This window comes from Tasmannia lanceolata, unplaced genomic scaffold, assembly GCF_043159265.1.
Source record: "Tasmannia lanceolata isolate RefF3 unplaced genomic scaffold, GAP_Taslan_0.1 ptg000023l, whole genome shotgun sequence".
NCBI classification, from domain to species: domain Eukaryota; kingdom Viridiplantae; phylum Streptophyta; class Magnoliopsida; order Canellales; family Winteraceae; genus Tasmannia; species Tasmannia lanceolata.
Window position 1 is genome coordinate 17,523,285 of NW_027518700.1, and position 21,860 is coordinate 17,545,144.

The following is a 21,860-nucleotide window of genomic DNA, read 5'->3' on the forward strand; positions in this document are numbered from 1 at the left end:
GATTGGAAGGGTCATGTTCTCAAATGTTTTCCTGGCCCATGTGGAATAGTAGACTCTAATGAGGTGGGGGCTAGAGCATTACTATTATGTCTTCGCTTTTTTAGAGACTGCTTTGATGGTTGTTCTATTTTTGTAGGGCATTCAAAAGTAATAATTGCATGTGGCAAAGGGTGGTGGTAGGTCCGTGGAAGTTAGCACCAATAATTTTGGTGATTTTTTATCTATGTAAGCGACTCAGTCCACTCCTATGTCATCATTGGACATCATCCAATTCAGAAGCAGTTTAGCTAAACAAGGAGCTGACAGGAGCATTCTCAATCTCCTCGGTTTGTTGTTTGTTTTTACTGTTTTCTGTTCCTGGGACAACTCGTTTTCATGTACTTGGTTTTATTTGCAATGTTGTTTCCTTATTCAAAAATTATAAAAAAATAGATAGTTTGTGGAATACGCAAATGTAACCTTGCTAGGGGTAGACTGTTAGGAACTCCTCCCAATCTGTACTAACTTGCTGAAGACTCCAGAGCATATAAAACTTTGTAAACTAGTAACTCAATTGTAAAATGGTAGGTTGTTAGGATTTCCTTGAACATCAAGAAGTCCTTGCCATACATGACGTAAAAAATGATTATTAGCAGAGTTATGACCTATGAGTACTAACCAGAGAAAAAAAAGAGCAGGCTTTATCTGTGAAACCATGTTTTAATATTGGGATGAACTCACCTTGTTTTACATGTTTTAACCAGCTGTCAAAGGCTATTTCAAGTCCCAAAAAGCTCTCAGCAGCCAATCAGAGAACATAAAACAAGCTGAATTTGTCCTAATATCATAACATGGTCACACGGATACTGAGAGCCTTATTCTAGTGTTGGACATTCTCTAACAGTTCCATTTATCTGGATTAATTAAAAATTCTAAGTTTCCAAGTTTTTAATGTTTACATACCAGTGATAAAATACTTTTGGTCTTGATAATTCTTGATCTTAGGATATGGTTTTTTTTTCATTCATTTAAACATGTGTGGTTGGTTGAGATATGCAGGCCCTAGGCATTCAGCAGAAGTATTTTGTAACATTCAGATTTGATCAGAAAAAAAAAATCGACGCAGCCGTTAAAAAGGTTAGCAAGAAAATTGAAATCTATTTTATCACTGCCTTTTATTCTGCACTGGCATGAATATGGTGTGACTGCTTTTACAGTTCTCAGAAAATTTCACTATCCTACTATTTCACTATGATTACCGGACTAGTGAATGGGATGAGTTTGAGTGGTCAAAGCTGGATATTCATGTGTGCGCTATGAAACAAACAAAATGGTGAGGAGATAATGGTTTTCTGTTCTTTACCGTTCTTAAAACATGCTTGATGATTTTTTTATTTTTTATTTTTCGAATGGTTACATTCTTGACGATGTTGACCTAATTACCTTACTCAATCTTGATGCAAGGTGGAACGCTAAAAGATTTTTACACCTTGACATTGTGGCACAATACGAGTATATATTTATCTAGGATGAAAATCTAGGAGTTGAGCATTTTAATGTAGAAGGGAAGGCATTGTCCTTATTAAACAATGTCTAGTTTATTTAGTGGATATTTTTTATTTAAGTAGAAACTAATTTTTCCTCCAATTCTAGATACTTTAAACTAATTTTTTATTTAAGTTATAACTAATTTTTCCTCCAATTCTAGATACTTTAAACTAATTTTTTATTTAAGTTCTAACTAATTTTTCCTCCAATTCTAGATACTTTAAACTAATTTTTTATTTAAGTTATAACTAATTTTTCCTTCAATTCTAGTTCTTAAAACATGCTTGAAGAATGCGAGTTGGAGATTTCAGAACCTGGTTTGGAACCAAACAAAGGTTTAACATGGCAGATGACGAAAAGGGGAGGTGACCATGAAGTCCACAAGTAAGTTTTGTGGAAGCCCTTCTATTTCAGCTAAAATTTGATTTGCATGAATATTATTTTTCTCGCATGGGCACAAAGCTGCAACTATATTTCGTTTCATAGAAAGATCTTGTAATTGATAGAATTTTGTTATGTTTAGTGGGAGATCAAATGAATGGATTGCTTTATCAAAGCAACAGAGGAGAGACCTTGTTGGTGCAGCGACCCGCATTTGCCAGCATGTGCAGCGTATGAGCTGAATTATTTATGTTATGGATCTACTTCTCATGGTTTTAACTTTCAGCCTAAATTTTGGAATTTTTGGCCGAAATTTCTGTACATTAATGTAATTTGGTTTTTTTACCAAATTTCGGCCGAAAATTTGGTTTTGGCTATGTCCAAAACCACAACCGAAACCAAAATTTAAATCCTTGCTACTTCTTGAACTGTTCTCGAGGCAAAATTTTATTGTTCTTTCCCATCAACAGATTTGTTGAGATAATAGAAACCGTATTTTCTCAGATGTGTGGCAATGCGTATGGCACACGATTCAGGCATGGAGATTATCTAGTTTTCAACCAAGGTCTTTCGGTCCTCATAATCTTTGAATATTTTCTTCAAACATTATCTCGTCACTGCAGAATGCTTTAGTCCGTGGACGGGGTCTTGTTTTTGCTCTTAGAAGATGGGTAGAGGTAAGTGATTGTGGATCGGTTGTCCGGGACGGATCCGAAGGCCCCCCAACCTTTCGCGCCGCCCCATGTGGTTGTGCATTGATGCGTGGTGTCCATGTCGCTCTTCGGTTACGAGATTCGCAGGTCTGTCTGTGTAAATGAGATCTGGACTTGAGTACAATTCGCTTTAAACCCAGTTTAGGCGATTAAGCGAATTGTATCCGATTTCCCCTCCTTGAAACAACGAGCGGAAATCCGCTCGCCCTTCCTCTGAACTTGGGATAAGAATTCGAATTCCACAGGAAAGCGAATTGCAGAGTCGCCACCTAGGTTAGGGCCTATGACCCATAATTAACTTTGTTTTAAGCATGGTCTTGACAGAAATTTGAGTAAGGTATATGGTTATATTCGGGGAAGGTGTTAGGCACCCCTCATGCCTGGGTAAACCTGGTCTCTTGATCTGACTTGGCGGATATAAGAAAACTTTAGCAAAATTGGTTTTAAAAAACACTTGTTACGATTGAGCTTATTACCAGGTTAGGGTTTTAAATAGAAAATGAAAAAGAGTAAAGAGAAAGGAAAGTGGTTTTTTGCGGCAAAGGGGAAGAAGATTTCTTTTATGTGACCCGGGGCTATTGGATCCCCGAATCTCATAACTACTGTCACCCGAAAAATGTAATGCAGAAAGCAATAATGAAATACCTATAAATTGAGAGCTTACTATATGACTTGGAACACAAGTCCCTAAATCGTATAACTATCCTCAATCTAGGTGATACATAATGTAAATGATAGAAAGTAAAGAAATGGGTTCAGTTCTCTCTGTTTGTCCAACACCGCTGGAGTGTAAACTCACTTCTCTAGCTCCCCTGACCTATAGTGGGGCCGGAGATAGAGTGGCGGGACCAACAGAGAGAAACATAGCTTCTCCTTGTAAGGTCTTCTAAAGAATAACATTTCAAACTTGCTTCCAATGTGTTGTAGCTGCTTTGACAATTGAGTGGTTCTTCCTCAAGTTTGGGCCATAGTATGGTGGTTTGCTAGCATGGATTGACCTGTGAATAACCTATCTATAGCACAACACTCCAAGGTAACTCCATTATTCCTTAAAACTTAATTAATTTGAGTTTGTTAATCATCAAAACAAGGTGATTAGTTGAACACATGGGGTCCCTTGGTGTAACAAGAGGATTAACGCCGATAGGGCTGCCATAGTATACATTTAACTTCATTCCAAGGACATTTATTTGATTATGAACGAGTGCATTTTGCTCGTGGATTTGTAGAAATTTAATAATTCTTTTGGTTGTTTATGGAATAATTAATGTTTTCCTTTTAGCTGCACTGTATATCTCTTAAATAGGTGCTTGTTGATGTTTCTGGCCTTGCGTGCCCACGAGGTTGGCATGTGGGTGCGTGGCGCTGCCACAAACCCTTGGGTTGGTGCTTGACAATTTGACTTTCAATGACAAGGTCCTCCCTTCAAAGCGGCAATTATTTAGGATTCAATTCAATTCGATCCGAACACGACCTCCATCCTCTAATTTTATTTTGATTTTCTTCGAAATGTTGTATTTTTTTGTTTGGCCCATGGTGAACCCGAACCAACCCGACTCAACTCGACCCGATTTCAGGTTAGATGGGATGGGTAAGGGTTGAGAGATTTAGAGGTGGGTTGGGTTAGGGTTGACCATACTCAACCCGAGGCTATGGTTGGGTTGGTTTAGGGTTGAGTGAATGCTATCTCGGGTTGGGTTAGGGTTTGCCTCAACCCAATCCAACCCGACCCAAGTTGCAATCCTATTTCATGGGGGAACTATGCCCATTCAATCTTGTTGTTTGACTACTCAGAGGATGGTAATGCTTAGGCCATGTTTGTTTGGGATTTTGACAACCGATTGTGAGCCCCAAACCGACATTTTAAGTTCAATAATCGGTTTGGGGCTGAAAATCTGTTGCAACAATCTCAAATAAAAGGGGCCTCATTAGACCACTATTTTTTTAGCGAATGATCTGCAGACAACCTTTATTCTATCAGTGATGTTTATTTTGTCCCTATTTAAAGCTCAAATTTAAGTTTTTTGCATGTACCACCATTCCCATTTAAAACAATAACTACTCAAAAAGCCCCATTCCCATTTATTCCCAAACCGCCTACTCTTATTTTGTTTCCTATTACCAATTTATTTCCAAAAATATTAAAACCAGCAAATTCCTTTCCTATTCGTCGATTTATTTCCAAAAGCATAACGTATAAAACCTTTCCTATTCTAATTTGGTTTCTAATTCCGAGTTCACTTCCTATTTTAGGATTTGCTACGACACAATTCATAACATATCTAGATCCCCTGATCATTCAAAAAGAAAAAAACATAGATACTCCACCTCTATTTCCTTCATCGTCTCCAAGAATGCCATCATATATCTGCTCTTGCAGAAATGAATCTGAGCCAAGCCCTGATTTTTGTGGGGTCGAGGTGGAAGACTTGAAGGGTCTGAGAGCAGCAGATATTTTGGTCGGTTTGCATCTACCATTTTTCACTCATTGAATCTACCATGTTCATTAAAAGCAAAGAAATTATCATCAAGCAAGCCTAACTTGAAACTTTTGAGACACCCTGATTAATCAATTTTCAAACTGTAATATTAATCAACACTAATCCTAGAGAGCAGCCATCAACTTTTCACATAATAAATTTTATCCTTAAGTAGCAAAAAGATTAAGAGAAAATATGTCTAATTATTTAACGTATGGGTTCCCAACAAATGTAGAGGAGATCTAAAATTAGGATTAACTGCCCATGTTAGCTCATATTTGTCATGTGATTCATTATGTCGAACGAAGTTTTATTGAAGTGGATTACATATCATAAGGGCCGTCATCTTCTCGTGAACCATGTTGGTCATGATATTTCTAGTTTTTATCGTATGGCCTCCATTAAAATAGATTGGAATCTCCTTGAGGCAGCAGCTGAGTTTCTGCAACCCGACCTTCATGTATTCCGCTTTGGCATGCAAGAGATCTGCCTGATTTTTTAGGAATGGTGTCATTTAATGGATCATGTCCGCTCTGGTCCCCTGGTTAAGATTGACGAAAAATTAGGTCATTATACTGTCTTTAAGGAGTTAATTCCCCCTACTATTGCACCTGTTGAATCCATCCTAGGGGAGAAGGGTGTGTCCATTAAGCAACTGGTCAAATTTTTTACTGAACCTGGTAAATTTACCACGAATTTCAAACCAGTCGACGTCATGCCCTAGTATTGTGCGTTTATTCCAAATGTTTGCTTAGAGGGGATACCCATTATGCTTCTCCTTTGCTTTTGGACTTTGTGTATCAGATTTCTAAAGGGAGTAACCCAATTCCAACTATTCTTGCGGAAACTTTTAATGGATTGGACAATATTTCTAACGGGTTCTCCTGTTCTTTTGTATGTCTGGCTTTGCTTGAAACTCTGAATTTTCATACCCCAACACATAAAGACATTGTTTTGTCCAAATATGACTCATGGGAGCATAAGACATTCAACTATACTAAACATGAATGGGTTAATTGGTTAAGCTCCCGTCAGGCTGACCAAATCACTTGGAAATTCTTCCTTTATCACTATGGAATAATTCAAACCCGAGCTAGTAGGTGTTTTCAATTTCTTGGTTTGGAGAAAACCTCCTTTTATATCCCGGACCGTATTTTTCGTCAGTACAGGGGGCTCCAGGCGGAATGTTCATATGGGGGCCTTCAAACTGAATAATATATTCTGACACCAGTCCGTCCTCTCGAAAAATCCAATCGTCATCTTGCCAAAAGCATCTGCGAAGATTGGGATCACAAATCTGAAGTGTTCTTACTTTCTCTGCGAGATAGAACTCCTAGAGGAGATATTGGAAGAGCGGTACCTGGAGGAGGAGTGCATGCAGGGGTATCTCCAGGGTATTATCAATGGTTGTTGGACATAGAAAATCGTAAACCTAAGAGGGCCAGATTCGAGGAAAGGGAGGATTGAGAGTTTTTCATCTGTTATATGTCTTAATCATCCTGTTATCGAGAGTTTCGTTGTTATAACATATTTTCTTTCATTTTATCAGTCATTTTATCTTTGTAACCCACTCAGACATCATCAATCAAATATGTTCGTGCTTTCTCTTATCTATATCTCTTCAAAGTTTATTCTAATTATCAATAATTTAACCTAGTGTTTATACTTCTATCTCAGGATTCTGACACTAGGCAGCCATTGCTCCAAAGAAAACTACTATTTCAAAACCAACCTGGTCCCGTCAGTCTTCTGATTCCAAGTTGGGTAGAAAATCTTTGTCACCCACTTCATTTACTTATCCGTTGTTACCTCTTTCAAACTTTCAGGAAATACTTTCACATGTTCAACATACCCCTGAACTAATGGCTGAGACTGGAAATAATGCATCAGATATAAAGGAGATGATTAAAGCCATTCTCTTACATTTAAATACCATGAGAGAAGAGATAGCTCATCTGAAAAATGATAGATGTTCTACTTCCAAGGAACCTGCACCCCAGCAACCCCCAACTGTACCTCCAATACTCCCCTGTAATGACTTGGCCCACAGTACTGTCCGAATATGAGGATTTTGATGAAGAGCAATATGTAGAAGAAAACTGCCTTCCTAATCTTGAGAGGCCTGATAAGGGTAAAGTGTTAGCTCATAAAGTAGAAAAGCTAACTCAAGAAGTGGAGAATATGAGATTTCAGGGCCCAAAGAAATTGAATATGTCAGACTTTATGATAGCCCCTAGTGTCATTCTACCTCCAAGGTTTAAAGTACCAGATTTAGATACGTATGATGGGACAGGATGTCCCAGAAGTCATCTGAAATACGTCATCCCTCTTCTGCAACAGCATGGTCTTTCTCCAGAACAGATCACTCTTATAGTCCCTAGGTCTCTAGTCAGAACAAGAAAGAAATGGTTTCTGAGTTTAAAGTCTGAGGAGATCAGAACATTGGAAGACATTGCCAACAAGTTCGTAGAACAGTTTTCCATGGAGGAAGGGACAGATGTGACTAAGAGAGATCTAAAAATGTTGAAACAAGGTCATAACGAAACTTTCATTTCCTCCATCCGCAGATGGAGAAGGAAGGCTGCTCAGATGACTCACATATTGTCAGATGGGGATCAAATTAAGATTGTTGTTAAGAATTGAAATTCCAAGGATGGTCCCGAGTACTTACTCCAACAGCAACTTATGAGGAGGAAAAATTAGGTTCCTAACAAGTTTTAATCTTTTCAAAACTTCTAACCCAATTTTGAAGATTAAGAGATCAAAGATGAAAATTAAGCACACAAGTTAAATCCTAAGTGCAATGCAAATAAAGAGCATGAGATAAGAGAGAGTGCACCCGAGATTTAAAGTGGTTCGGTCCTCCAACGCGAGGCCTACTCCACTCCACCAACCAAACCCGTTGATGGCTTCACTATTTGATCTTCTTAACTTCGGCGAAGATCAATGCCGATTACAATTCTGATCGCCTTTAACCTTGGTGGCAATCCTCACCACGGAGAGTGGGCTCCGCTTCTCCGAACACTCGCCCGAATACAATCTTTAGAATAAAGAAAGAAAGAACAAAAAAAATCCCTCACAAGGGTTTACAAACTTTGTAGAAGATGTACAAATTTGAGCCTAATGATCCAAATCCTAATCTTAGAGGATGAGAGGCATAAACAAGCTTGAATCACTCTTAGGATGTTCAAATAGAGTTTTAGAGTGTTATGATTGATAATTGGGAAGTTTAGAATACCCATATATATAGGAAAATCAAATATGACCGTTTGAGGGGCATTGTCGTAAATCTGACAAACTTCCAAACAGCTCTATTTCTTCCCGTTATAGTGTTCTCGGAGTTCCGAGGAATTTTCTCGGAGTTCGAAGAATTTCTCTCGGAGTTCCGGGAATACAAACAGAAGTTGGAAAAAAGCTACTGGACCAAATCTCGGAGCTCCGAGGATTTTCTCGAAATTCCGAGCTCGGAGCTCCGAGAATTACTCAGAGTTCCGAGAAGCCTATATGCAGCAGATTTTCAATTCCTGTTTTTTGGCTTCCAACTTTACACAAAGTTGGGATTGTTATGAGGGTTCCAAAGTGTTGGAACACCACAAGGACAATCACATAAACATTTAGGGTGTGTGTTTATTTACTTAATTTATGCCTCTAAAAATCCTAAACTAGGATTGGATCTTATACATTCTAACATGACTTCGATCTTCAATTGCGATGCTTTAAGTCTTCGTTCGTCTTAGATCTCCGATGCCTTTGGCCTTCATAAGCTGTCCAATGAGAGCTTCTTGGCCTCAATCCAAGCAATCTTGTCTTAGCACAATTATGATCTACAACTTACACATTCAAACACATTAGTGATATAAATCACTTGTGTATTGGAATCATCAAAATAAGATGGGAATGCCAAGGTGGGAACCATTGGGCTTACAATCTCCCCCTTTTGATGATGACAAGCACAAGAGATTTTCCAATAAAAGCACACATATATTTCCTTATACTAGATTTCTCTCCCCCTTTGGCATCAATAAAAAGGATTGGGGTAAAAGAAAATCAAAGGGATGAAATTTACAATTTTAAGCTCCCCCTTTTTCAAGGAAAAAGACAAACATAAAACTCCCCATATTTAGAGTTTTTATTTAACACAAGAGGGGATATTTAACAAACCATAAAAAGATATTCAATTTTAAGCGCAAGCCCCTAATCTAAATCTCATATGAAGATAATCATATGGGGGCTTTGGGAACTCAAGATTTCTTGGTTCCACCACAATCCCTAATTTTAGATGCACATTGGAATTGGTAATGACCATTGATTCCACAATAATGGCATCTAACATGAGGGTTAGATAGACTAGTCCTATCATTAAATGCATGATTAGGTCTATGACTAGTCTTCTTCAAGATTATGTCAATAATTTTATCACCATTTAGGAATCCATGGAGACATAATCTTAACCTTTCATTTTCATTATGAAGATGTGTTATTTGATTTAGAAAAATCATTAAATTCATCTTCATAAGATTTGAAAGAGCTTGCCATATTTTAAAATTGTTCTAGTTGGCAAGTTTTCTCATCCAAAATACCCTTAAGGGTTTCAATCTCAAGTTTAAAATTTTCAATTTGTACTTTATCTTGAGATTTGGAAGAAGAAGATTCATTTCTCAAAACATCAAGTTCATTTTCGAATTTAGAAATAGATTTCTTTTGAACTTTATTTTTTGAAATTTGAGAATGCAAGGTAATGCACAATTCATCATAAGATATTTTTTCACTATCACTACTTGATGAATTACAAGAGGGGTTAGAATTTACCTCATCTTCATGGGTGAGTGCCATGAAGTAAAGATCATCCTTATTATCTTCCCCTTCACTTGAGCTCTTTCCCGAGGTGCTAGAAGCATCCCAAGCGGCTGCAAGACCCTTGTTCTTCTTCCAATCCTTCTTTCCCTTGTACTTTGAGGAAGATGACTTGAGAAGTGGACACTCCGGTCTTTTGTGTCCCTTCTTCTTGCAATTATAACACCTTAATCCTCCTTCTACTTCATTTTCTTCTTTCTTCTTCTTTTTATCCTTTTTGTGTTTCTTTCTCCATAAGCTTTTAAATTTTCTTAACGCTTCTTCCTCATCACTATCCGCTTCATTTGAGGATGATGAGTCCGTCTTGGAGGCCTTTAGAGCTAGAGATCGACTTTCTTTTTCTTTTTCTTTCTGCTTCTTCTCTTCTTGACGGCTAGTGAGGAGCATCTCATGAGTGATAAGAGATCCTCCAAGCTCCTCCATAGTTAGCGTCTTGAGATCTTTTGATTCTTGGATGGCGGTGACCTTTGGATCCCAATAAGGAGGAAGTGACCTAAGCAACTTACTCACAAGCTCATCAGTAGAATAAGATTTACCAAGATTAACTAATTCATTTGATATTTTAGAAAATCGGGTATACATTTCGGAAATACTTTCATTTTGACCCATTCTAAACATTTCATATTTGCTCTTTAACAAGTTTATTTTGGAATCCTTGACTTGTGATGTTCCCTCATGGGTAACGGCAAGAGTATCCCAAATAATCTTGGCGGAATAAAAAAGAGCTACTCTATTAAACTCCTCCGTAGATAAGGCGCAAAACAAAGAGTTTATAGCTTTGTAATTTAAATTTGCATGCCTTTTCCCTACCGCATTCCATTCTTCAAATGGCTTGGAAGGCAAAATGTATCAATTTTCAACAATATGCCAAAGCTCCACATCTATCGAAAGAAGATAGATGCGCATCCTTGTCTTCCAATGTCCATAGTTAGAGCCATCAAAGAAAGGAGGTCTAGTCGTGGAATGGCCTTCCGGAAGTCAGGTTCCATTTTTGTTTGCCATTTCACAATTAGAAAGTTGCCAAAGATCTTATGATCTTTCCCTTGTTAAAATTTTAAGAAAATATTTACCAAAGATTTTAAGAAAAGAAAATCTTTTAAGAGCCTAGGCTCTGATACCAAGTGAAATTCCAAAGATGGTCCCGAGTACTTACTCCAACGACAACTTATGAGGAGGAAAAATTAGGTTCCTAACAAGTTTTAATCTTTTGAAAACTTCTAACCCAATTTTGAAGATTAAGAGATCAAAGATGAAAACTAAGCACACAAGTTAAATCCTAAGTGCAATGCAAATAAAGAGCATGAGATAAGAGAGAGTGCACCCGAGATTTAAAGTGGTTCGGTCCTCCAACGCGAAGCCTACTCCACTCCACCAACCAAACCCGTTGATGGCTTCACTATTTGATCTTCTTAACTTCGGCGAAGATCAATGCCGATTACAATTCCGATCGCCTTTAACCTTGGTGGCAATCCTCACCACGGAGAGTGGGCTCCGCTTCTCCGAACACTCGCCCGAATACAATCTTTAGAATAAAGAAAGAAAGAACAAAAAAATCCCTCACAAGGGTTTACAAACTTTGTAGAAGATGTACAAATTTGAGCCTAATTATCCAAATCCTAATCTTAGAGGATGAGAGGCATAAACAAGCTTGAATCACTCTTAGGATGTTCAAATAGAGTTTTAGAGTGTTAGGATTGGCAATTGGGAAGTTTAGAATACCCATATATATAGGAAAACCAAATATGACCGTTTGAGGGGCATTGTCGTAAATCTGGCAAACTTCCAAACAGCTATATTTCTTCCCGTTATAGTTTTCTCGGAGTTCCGAGGAATTTTCTCAGAGTTCCGAGAAGTTCCGAGAATACAAACAGAAGTTGGAAAAAAGCTACTGGACCAAATCTCGGAGCTCCGAGGATTATCTCGGAGCTCCGAGGAGTTTCTCGGAGTTCCGAGCTCGAAGCTTCGTGAATTATCTCGGGGTTCCGAGAACCCTATATGCAGTAGATTTTCAATTCCTATTTTTGGGCTTCCAACTCTACACCAAGTTGGGATTGTTATGAGGGTTCCAAAGTGTTGGAACACCACAAGGACAATCACATAAAAATTTAGGGTGTGTGTTTATTTACTTAATTTATGCCTCTAAAAATCCTAAACTAGGATTGGATCTTATACATTCTAACATGACTTCGATCTTCAATTGCAATACTTTAAGTCTTCGTTCGTCTTGGATCTCCGATGTCTTTGGCCTTCATAAGCGGCCCAATGCGAGCTTCTTGGCCTCAATCCAAGCAATCTTGTCTTAGCACAATTATGATCTACAACTTAGACATTCAAACACATTAGTGATATAAATCACTTGTGTATTGGAATCATCAATATAAGATGGGAATGCCAAGGTGGGAACCATTGGGCTTACAAGAATCTATCTCTACAGTACTATCATCATATGGCCATTCAGTATTTCATTGATTTCAATCACCTTATCAAAACTGGAACCCAAATAGAGGATGCATTGACCAAAGGCGTAAGGACCAGGATTTCTTCTAAGGTGAGAGAAGGGAAAAGGACTATGGTAGCGCCTAAAGAGGTCAACAACGTGAATACTGCTCATACAGCGAGGAGGACAAATTCTGAAGGTCGCCCAGAGAAGAAGCCCCTTCGTCATTTTGATCCTTTGCCATATTCTCTTTTGGTAGCATTAAAGAAGTTGTTGAGAGATAAGAAGATCACTTTGCTGGAACCTAAGAAAATTCTGAACCCTCTCCCAAGACATTGGAGGAAGGTCTAATATTGTGAATACCATCAGAGTATCGGGCATTTGACTGATAGATGCCTGTCATTAAAGCACATGATCCAAGACATGATTGAGGCGAAAGAAATCACTGTTGAAACTCCTAATGTCACTCGTAATCCATTGCCGACACATGCAGTTCCTCCGCCAAATGTCTGTGCAATCTTTACAGAGGAAGTCGCTTTAGATCATTCTCGTATCTATGCTGTCATTTTTGAAAAACCGTATGTTATGAGATGGGAAGAGGAGGATGAAGAGATCGAGAATAAGAAACCCTATGTACTGTCTGCTCAGGATGAGGGATTTGCAGAATCCTTTGAGTGTTCCTATGTCCTCAAATATGTGGAAGAGGAGAAGAATGAAAAATCCCCTATGTTTTAAGGCTAGAGGACAAAGATTTGTTACTTCTGAATGACCCATGCGATGAAGTCCGTCATGTTACTCATGGTGGACGAGTTTTCAAGCCGGCCGAATTGAGAGCCGAAAATCCTGCTGAGGTTGCAAGGGCAGTAGAGCATCAGAGACAAAAATCGAGTCTCGAAGAAGAAGAGGACAGCCTATTGAAACAACTCAAGAAAACCCAAGCTAATATTTCCATTTGAGGTTTGCTCATGGCATCCCCTAAGCATCGTCAAGTGGTACTTCGAGAGTTAAACGCCACTCAGGTGTTTGTTGATATAACTCCAGATGAATTGGTTGGGCTCTATGGCTAGAGTGTCCAAGACCCAATCTTTTTCTGATGAAGATTTGACCCCAGAGGGCCGAAACCATATGAAACCTCTTCGTATTACTATACTATGCAATAAGAAGAAAGTACCCGAGGTGCTAGTTGATAACAGGTCAGCTTTGAATGTGTGTCCTTTGAGCACTGCCACCACCTTAGGATTTGGGCCAAACGATTTTATCCCGTCGGAACAGCGGATATTAGCATATGATGGTACAAGGAGAGATGTCATTGGGACATTAGCCATAAAAATTGAAATTGGAGGTGAGATTTTTGAAGTAGAGTTCCAAGTCTTGGATATCAAAACCTCTTTCTTTCTTCTTCTCGGCCGACCATGGCTTCATAAGGTTGGAGTCATTACTTCCACTCTCCACCAAAAATTGAAATTTATCCGAAACAATAAGGTGATCATAGTCAAGGGAGATCCCGAACAAGAAATCGGACAGATATCTAAAGAGCTAGTTTCTGAAACACAAGAGATGTTATCATGTGGAGATCTTAGAGGTGGAGGGGGACCCATCCCCCGCCGTCCTCGAATCGGGGTCGACAGGCTGGCGACTCTGCTGGGGATCTTTTGAGATATTGGCTAACTCTATTAAAATGCCATTTTTTTATTAACTTTGAAGAAATTTAGGCCAAAATCAAGGAAAATGGGAACTTTTTTGTCAGAAATCCAAGGGCACCAAATAGGTGCATAATAAAACAAGGGCTCACACAATCACTCTCATCTTTTGCATATATTATCTGTTTTGTGGTTACTTTCTGCTATGGTTTGTTATGAATGTGACTATCAGATGACCTATTCGGGATACTATGAGCAGGAGCTGTGAGGGCTATGCCCGCCTTCTAATGCATCCCCGCACTAGTAGTATACTCAACGCCTGGACACTTCGTGTGTAAAACGGACATAGTTCGTATACTGAAGGGAACTCATGGTATACAAGTAACTATGCACCTGGCCAGGCGGACCTCAGCCTTATCCTCTCTATATTTTGCATTGTCTCTTTGTTTGCATATAGGGACGAACATGTGTTGCTTACACATGTGGAGCCTAGAGTTAGGAGCCTTGTCCCATCTTTAGACTACAGTAGCTCACCTTATGTGGCTACATCACGGTCCTAGTACACTCACCAGTCTATCATGAGTCAAGACTTCCTTGACTCCACTAAATTAGACTAGGGATGGTGCCCCTGGTTAGGATGTATATATGTATATATACCTATTTATATATTGATTATTAGATTGGGGCCATCTTATTTAGTGAGGCTTCCTTATCTAATCCAATCAATAATGTTAATTCATCTTTCAGATTTAGACCTGGCTGGTGGCTTTATCTGCCACCCTCATGGCAATGGTTTATCTATTGATCTATTGATGATAAATTTTATCCTTATATTTGATTAGACTAGGGCCTATTTGTTTAGTGAGGATTCCTTATCTAATCTTATCCATTCATCTTTCAGATTTAGACCTGGTCTGTGGTTTCTACTTGCCACTCTCATGGCCATGGTTTATCTTTTGATCTATTGATGATAAATTCAATCTTTATATTTCGTGATTATTAGACTCAGACCTACTTTCTAGTAGGATTTCCTTATCTAAATCAATCAAACATATTCGTCCATCATTTAGATTTTAGATCTGGCCCATGACCCTACTTTGTCATTATTATGGCCATGGTCTATCATCCGAGTCACTGATTATCAATTAGATCCATGTTTGCATATCATTTACCTATTTACCCTAGGATCATATCGAAATTACCGATGGAAAAGTTTGATCTTACCCGTATCCTTTAAGTGCATGATTTATTGCTGATACCATTTCTTTTGTAACTCCATATTTAGGGTTGAACTTAGGCCCTGCTTGGATTGCAGGAATTTCGTGGACAAGTTTGGAAAGGAAAAAAATATTCTAAAAGTTTGTACTTTTTTTACACATGAAATATGACTTGAACTAACCCTATTAAATTTTTACCTAGAGGGGTCTTTCAATGTATGATAATATCCCTTTAAATTTAGTATAATCATATCATTTCCCTCAAAATTGTGGAAAGAAAAAAAAATTCGCAAGAAAAAAATTTCTATCAGAAATGTTTTTCTTGCAATCTAACAGGGCCTTAGATCACGAGGTAAATATGCTTCTCACGTTAACAATCTAGGCATGCAGGTTTGCAAAGCAATTCAAATTTTCATGATAACAGATTATTTTGTTAATGAGGCTAGCAGATCCATTATTAAATGACATTTCAAATCATGTAGATAACAAGATAATGCAAATACAGCCCAATCACCAAGATCTAAACCATATCCAAAAATTGAAAAACACAATTAACAGCTACAGCTAAATCCCCGAAACCGCATGCAAGTAAAAAGAAAAATAACTTAAAAATCATATTAAATTCATGCATCAGACAACTTATTTCATTCGAAATAAAGGAATCGAAGAAAGACAATAAAAAACCAACGAACAGAACGGGCCACTGTTAGTTCACATAAACAAAATCCTCACGAAACGCATGAGTATTCGAATTTGAAGTTGCCTCGTACCCAAAGATAAATCATTCATATCATTTCTCACATACACTTGGATTCAGACAAGGTAGGCTATATTATCCAATTCAATTGCCCTCTTTGTCAAACAGATCTAGATGGCCCATCTATCTTTTTGAGAACTCTTTTAAGTAGTAGATCTTAATTCAATTCTCAAGAAAGCATTTATCAAATACTTCTTCTGGTTTAGAGCTAAGAGTAGCTTAGATCAACTTGTAGTCCTTTGTGTGAAATCCCAATGATTCATGGACTTATCAAGGAGCTAATCCCTCTCACCAAGCACATGGATGCTGATTTAGTAGTCATTTACACAACTGTTTAGGCAGCAAGAGTACTTACTGCAAGGTCTAAAGCTTGGAATGGTCCATATTGCTGGGCAGCAATTAAAAAACAAGAGCAAATGAAAAAAAAAAACGCTCGTAATTCTTTTGATACTGATGAATGGAACAGTGGGGGTTCTGTCCTTCTGTCAAACCTCAACTTAATTACCCATAGAAAAGATTTGGATGAGATTAGATCCTAAAATTTTCTTGCTGGTCAGTTTGGGTTTACAAACCACATGCAATTCAACTGCAATTCATATCTGATGAGCACTAGTGTGGTTAGTTTTGTTCCTCCATCTTTCCTTCATTGCTACTTGTGAATTTTATTCTTTGGTTGTTGTATTATTTGCCTTGTTACATCTTCTTGGATCTTCCTTGCTTTTGCTACTGCATTAATTTCTCTGTGTTTTAGGCTTCCTCTGCATTTTGATAGAATTGCAAAATGGGGAGGTTTAATTTTGTCATTTGCATTATGAAATTAGACTATGCTGCATTTTGGTCAGGTGGCTATTCTTGTAGTTTGATAATTTAGAATCCAGAACTAGAAATGACATTTCGTGCTGTGCTAAGAGAGAGGTTTGGGGCATAAAATCGAAAGGGAGATACGAGCTTACTCGGGTCATCTCAATACGAAGGAGATTGCTTAGGATCTTGTTTTTTTTATTTATTACTAATGAGAAATAAATAGTACCTTCAAGTCTATATTCTAACCTGAGCAGGGACCCAATGAAGTTTGAAATCCTTGCAAATAACATGAATCATGCATTTGGCATATGAAGGCTGTGGTCATTCTGCATATTCTTCCTCCATGATATTCATATATGTCTCTTATGTATGCTTGTAGATGTGGAGAGGTAATGATGAGGTTTTAGGGTCATATTTAGCACTCATCAAGGATGAATTATGGCCATGAAAGTTAAGTAAAACATGAGATGTGCACTGTACCATCTGATGTTTCAAAGTTTTGAATCAGATCTTAACGTGCTTCAGTCATACATTTACCATTTAATTTTGGAAAATCATGAAAAAAAGAGAGTAAATAAATTACTAAATGCTACCAACGGATTGCAAGAGAAGATGACAATTGAAACACCTTTTTGAGCATAAAACATTGGCGACAGCCCAAACCCTATAAGCAATCAAACAACTGCTTACCCAGAAGGGTTGGTTACAAAAGACAACCAATTCCTTGTAAGCCAATAGCTTTCCCTATGAAGCAAAAAAATTTGCACATGGACACAAAATCTGTAGTCTTATGTGCTACAGAGAGATGTTACTTTCATAGGTTGGGATGTCAAGTCAAACTGGGCAAGTACTGTTTCCAGATGTGCATGAGTAGAATCTCCTATACAAAAACTAAAACTGCTTACCTTTTAGAGAATGAGATGATGGAAATAAAAATGGAGGTTGAGATGCTTCTAGCCGAGTTGTCGCTTTCCTTACGACGATATTCGCCCCCACCAATTGTGTGCAAGGGAAACCACGAATTTGCCTCCAAGATACAATGAAGCCCGGTCAACAATTGTCTGATGACGTTTTGCACTAAATGGCAACAAACCTCGAATCACCCTTGGATTAACAAGTATGCAAGATATAGTGATTGTTTCTCCAGAATAGCAGTACGCTTGAGAGAAAACTTGAGAAATGGGTAAAACCGAATTTTAGAAAGGCTTCAAGAGGATGAAAGGTGCTTTGGAATTTCTAAAATTAGAGTTCTCCCTCGTATTCTTGGATTCCATGTAAATGGTGAGTTTATGGTCATTTTATAGACCTTTTGGTGGCTTTTCAAATTGAATTGCACCTTTTGCTGACATCCAATCATGATGGGCTACTACTTATTTGAACTTTAGATCTCACCCAATAGCGATTCTACGGTCTAGAATGATCCTGGAGTGACTGTTGGTTTGGGTAAAACCTCCATCCTCCCATGTAGCCATTAGATTGTGACCGATAAAATCACAAAAAAAAAAAGAAAAAGAAAAAGAAAAAGCGCTCCAATCGCTCCACACAATGATGTGTCGTACGAAGTGCATAGTGCACCAAAAAGCGTTGGTGGCCCTACAACGCACTGCCAACGCCACGCTTACGTCCGATGGTCCAGCACTTGCCAAAACCCATTGTGCAACAAAGCAAGAGGAAGAAGTAGGAGAAGCTTTATATACTCCTCTCCAACTTCTTTAGTTTCCAATGTGGGCTATTCCCACAAAGCACTTTTCACCTCCCTTCAAAAGCACCCAATTTTACAAACAAAATGAACTTTTCTTCTGTAAAACCTTTTCAAAATACTTTTATTCTGAAAATACTCTACAATAACAGCCCTAGATTTTGATCTAAAGTTTTCATACTTAATCTTGAGAGGGAGACAAAGTGGAAATCCTGCATAAATTTTATGTAGAATCTTGTTAAGAAATAGATTTGTCACAGCCACCATTTAAAAAAAAAAAAAAGATTTGTCACAGCCATTTGATAATATCGTCACTTCTACATATGTATGACATATAGAATTTGGACAGATTCGCCTGCCACTGCAGAAAATATCATCTTCATCCAAGTTGTAGAACAACTCTCTCCTCATGACAAATGTCTCTACTAAGGTCTAGAATTGCTTCGCCCCTGCTTGTTTTGGATCTTGAGAACCAATTATGAGTTCAAACTGATTGTTGGACTCAATATAAAATAAAATTTGAGTCAAATAATTAGTTTTGGACTTACATTTGATTCTCAAAATCCAAAGCAAATAGGGCCTGAAAAAACTACAAGGCATCAACAAATAGGCACCCAAAAAAACAACTACACATTTCCAGAAAAAACAAAGAAAACACAGTTACTTATAGTCTTTATTTTGTCCTCATTACATGTGTTTTATCTATTCATACAAAGATAACATGTTATTGCGTATGTTGAACCTGTCAGTGATATAATTGTTGCCAAGATAACTTCTATGTTCATAATGTCAATGTCATCAAATTAAAAAAACCAGTAGCAGCAGTAACAATAATAATGAAAAAATAGGATGAAAATGACAGAAATAAAGAGACGATTTTCAGCCCAAATTCCCAATTGAAAGGAATAATACGCAATTCCTCTTAAACTTCTTCAATGAACTTAAAATCACATGGACTCAAAACCTTGTCGGAAGCAACATTCATGTAGACTATTGGCCAAAGTCTATGAAAGAGGAAACATGCAGAAAATGCTGAGGTTCTGAAATTAGTTCTCACGATTCTCTATCTGAAATCAAATTTGGTTATGAAAAATTAAACGAAGTGCAGATGAAAGTCTTAAAGAATCACAACTTCCTCAATTGCTTCTTAGATCTGGAAATGACTGAGCATTTTAGGTTTCAAGAGATGAAATTCATCAAGTCGTCAAGCTTATTGGCTCAACAATTTCAACAGGAGAAAATGCACATTGAAAAGATTAATCTTATTAGAATGATCTCAAATGAGTCTTGGGAATAGCAATTCTCTTCTCAATATTTCACTCCACTGGAGATTCATAAAAATTCAGAAAAAGACTAAGAACTACTTACGAGCATGCAACGGCAATGGGGAATTCACATGCAATGAGTCATGGGAAAAAGTCCAAAAGAAAAAAAAAGAGGAAAACTTACTTCCCTCTTCTTCCTATCTTCGCCGACAAGAGGGCTATCTTCCTTCCCAATGAAATTAACGAGTCAACCCCCAATGGTTCAAGAGTTGAGGAAAAACCAGAGAATAAGGAAGTATAGCCAGAAGATGCTAGATCTCATGGATCACACTAAACAAGGCTTCACCCGAGTAAGAGGTCTTCCTCTAGGGATTAGGTGTCTCCTAAGTCCCTCAAATTGCACAAATCCAGCTCATGTATTTTTTTTCTCTTGCTTGTTTTGAGTTTGTCTTCAAAGGCATCATTACCCTAAATATTCTGCCCTTCTCCTTAGACATTGTTCTAAAGATTGGGCAGTGGTCTTGTTCCTTCTATTGTATCATCTTTCTTTATTAAATATACTGGTAGGAGTCCGCCTAACCCCCGCTTATCCCTAAAAAAATTCACAAGCAACATAATGGATTCATAGAATCGTGACAGTATTTGCTCAAATTTCCCTTAAATACTGAGATCGAATTCTAATTTCCTCTTGCATGTCGACCAAAGAAGTTCTTTTCACCATGGATATTGAAGTAGTTTAGTAGATCTAGAGCTCAGTCGTGAGATCCGAAAGAATTCTGCAAATTTTTGCCTAACGATTGTAGAAATTAAGAAATTTCTACGATCCACCTTTGATAACACTTTGGTGCAGCAGAGTCGATCTGATTGTTGTAGATTTTGCTTTTTTAGATTTTATTTAAAAAATTGGATGTAGATTCAACACAGGGATGTCAAATCGATGAATCTTGATGCCAATCCTTGAAAACAAGGAAGAAGAGGTTGGGATTTGAGAAGAAAAGCTGAAAATTCAGCTTGTAATCTTTCAAATTCCAAAGATTACGTTGCAAAATTCTTCTTCTAGCAAAGAAGAGGAATCCCATCCAAAACTTAGAACTAGGATCAAAGTCATATTCAATTCAATTTCAAAAACCAGTTTCAAATGAGAGGAAAATGGGCTTATATAGGCTGCCCTTACATGGTAAAAACAAAATATACCCCTACTAGACTATCCTGCATGCCGGGAATGTAGAAAACAAGTTAATCCTAGACCAATGAGCAATCTAGGGCTGATGTGAAGTGCCCAAGAGATGCTCCTGCATCACAACATAACCCTTCGATTTGAAGAATGCTAGAGCTGCCCTACTACATGACATGAAGCACAATGAGGTAATGATGTATGTCGATGCATGATTGTGAAGTTAAAAAATAGAGCCAGTCATACAACAGCTCTATGAAGGTACTTCAAAAGAATATGGAAATATCAACATCTACTGAATCCTCAAAATTGCATCTTTGGTGTAACATTGGACAAGCTCCTAGAATTCATGGTCAGTGAGTGATATTGCGGTGGACCCATCTAAAATCAAGGCTATTCAAGAAATTGCCCCCACCTCCGAGAGAAAAGGAAATAAGAAGATTCTTGAGACAAGTTCAGTACGTGAGTCGTTTGATCGCAAACTTCACTACTATCGGCAAACCTATCTTCAAACTATTAAAGAAGAGGCATACGCAATGGGACAAAAGATGGAAGACATTTGAGAAGAAAACAATGCCTATCAATCCTTCAATATTTGTACCTCCCTTCAGGCAAGCCCCTGCTTGTGTACCTTTTAGTGACCGAGTCTACCACTGGAGCTATGTTACCTAGCATGATGAGACTGGAAAGAAGAGAGATACATCCATTGGATTTGACAGTGAGCAACTCTTGTCTAGGCAACCCAACTGTTGGGGCATTAGTTGCTCTTCAGATCAGTAACACTTTATCGCTCAAATGGATCCTCTAACGAGTAGGCCATGATAGGGAGAACCACCTAATTAACATGAGGGCCATCATTTTGGTGGGTCCCACCATTTTACATGTCATGTTTTGACATGGTAGGGCCCACCA

The 21,860-nt window shown here is 38.0% G+C and overlaps 1 long non-coding RNA gene across 1 annotated transcript; it reads left to right on the plus strand.

Annotated features, from left to right (window-relative positions):
- The first annotated feature begins 341 nt into the window (after positions 1-341).
- On the plus strand, positions 342-17,194 carry LOC143856531 (uncharacterized). The gene is made up of 4 exons (XR_013238259.1): positions 342-1,116; positions 1,197-1,312; positions 1,798-1,911; positions 16,849-17,194. It is a non-coding gene; the product is annotated as an uncharacterized LOC143856531 (long non-coding RNA).
- Positions 17,195-21,860: the final 4,666 nt, after the last annotated feature.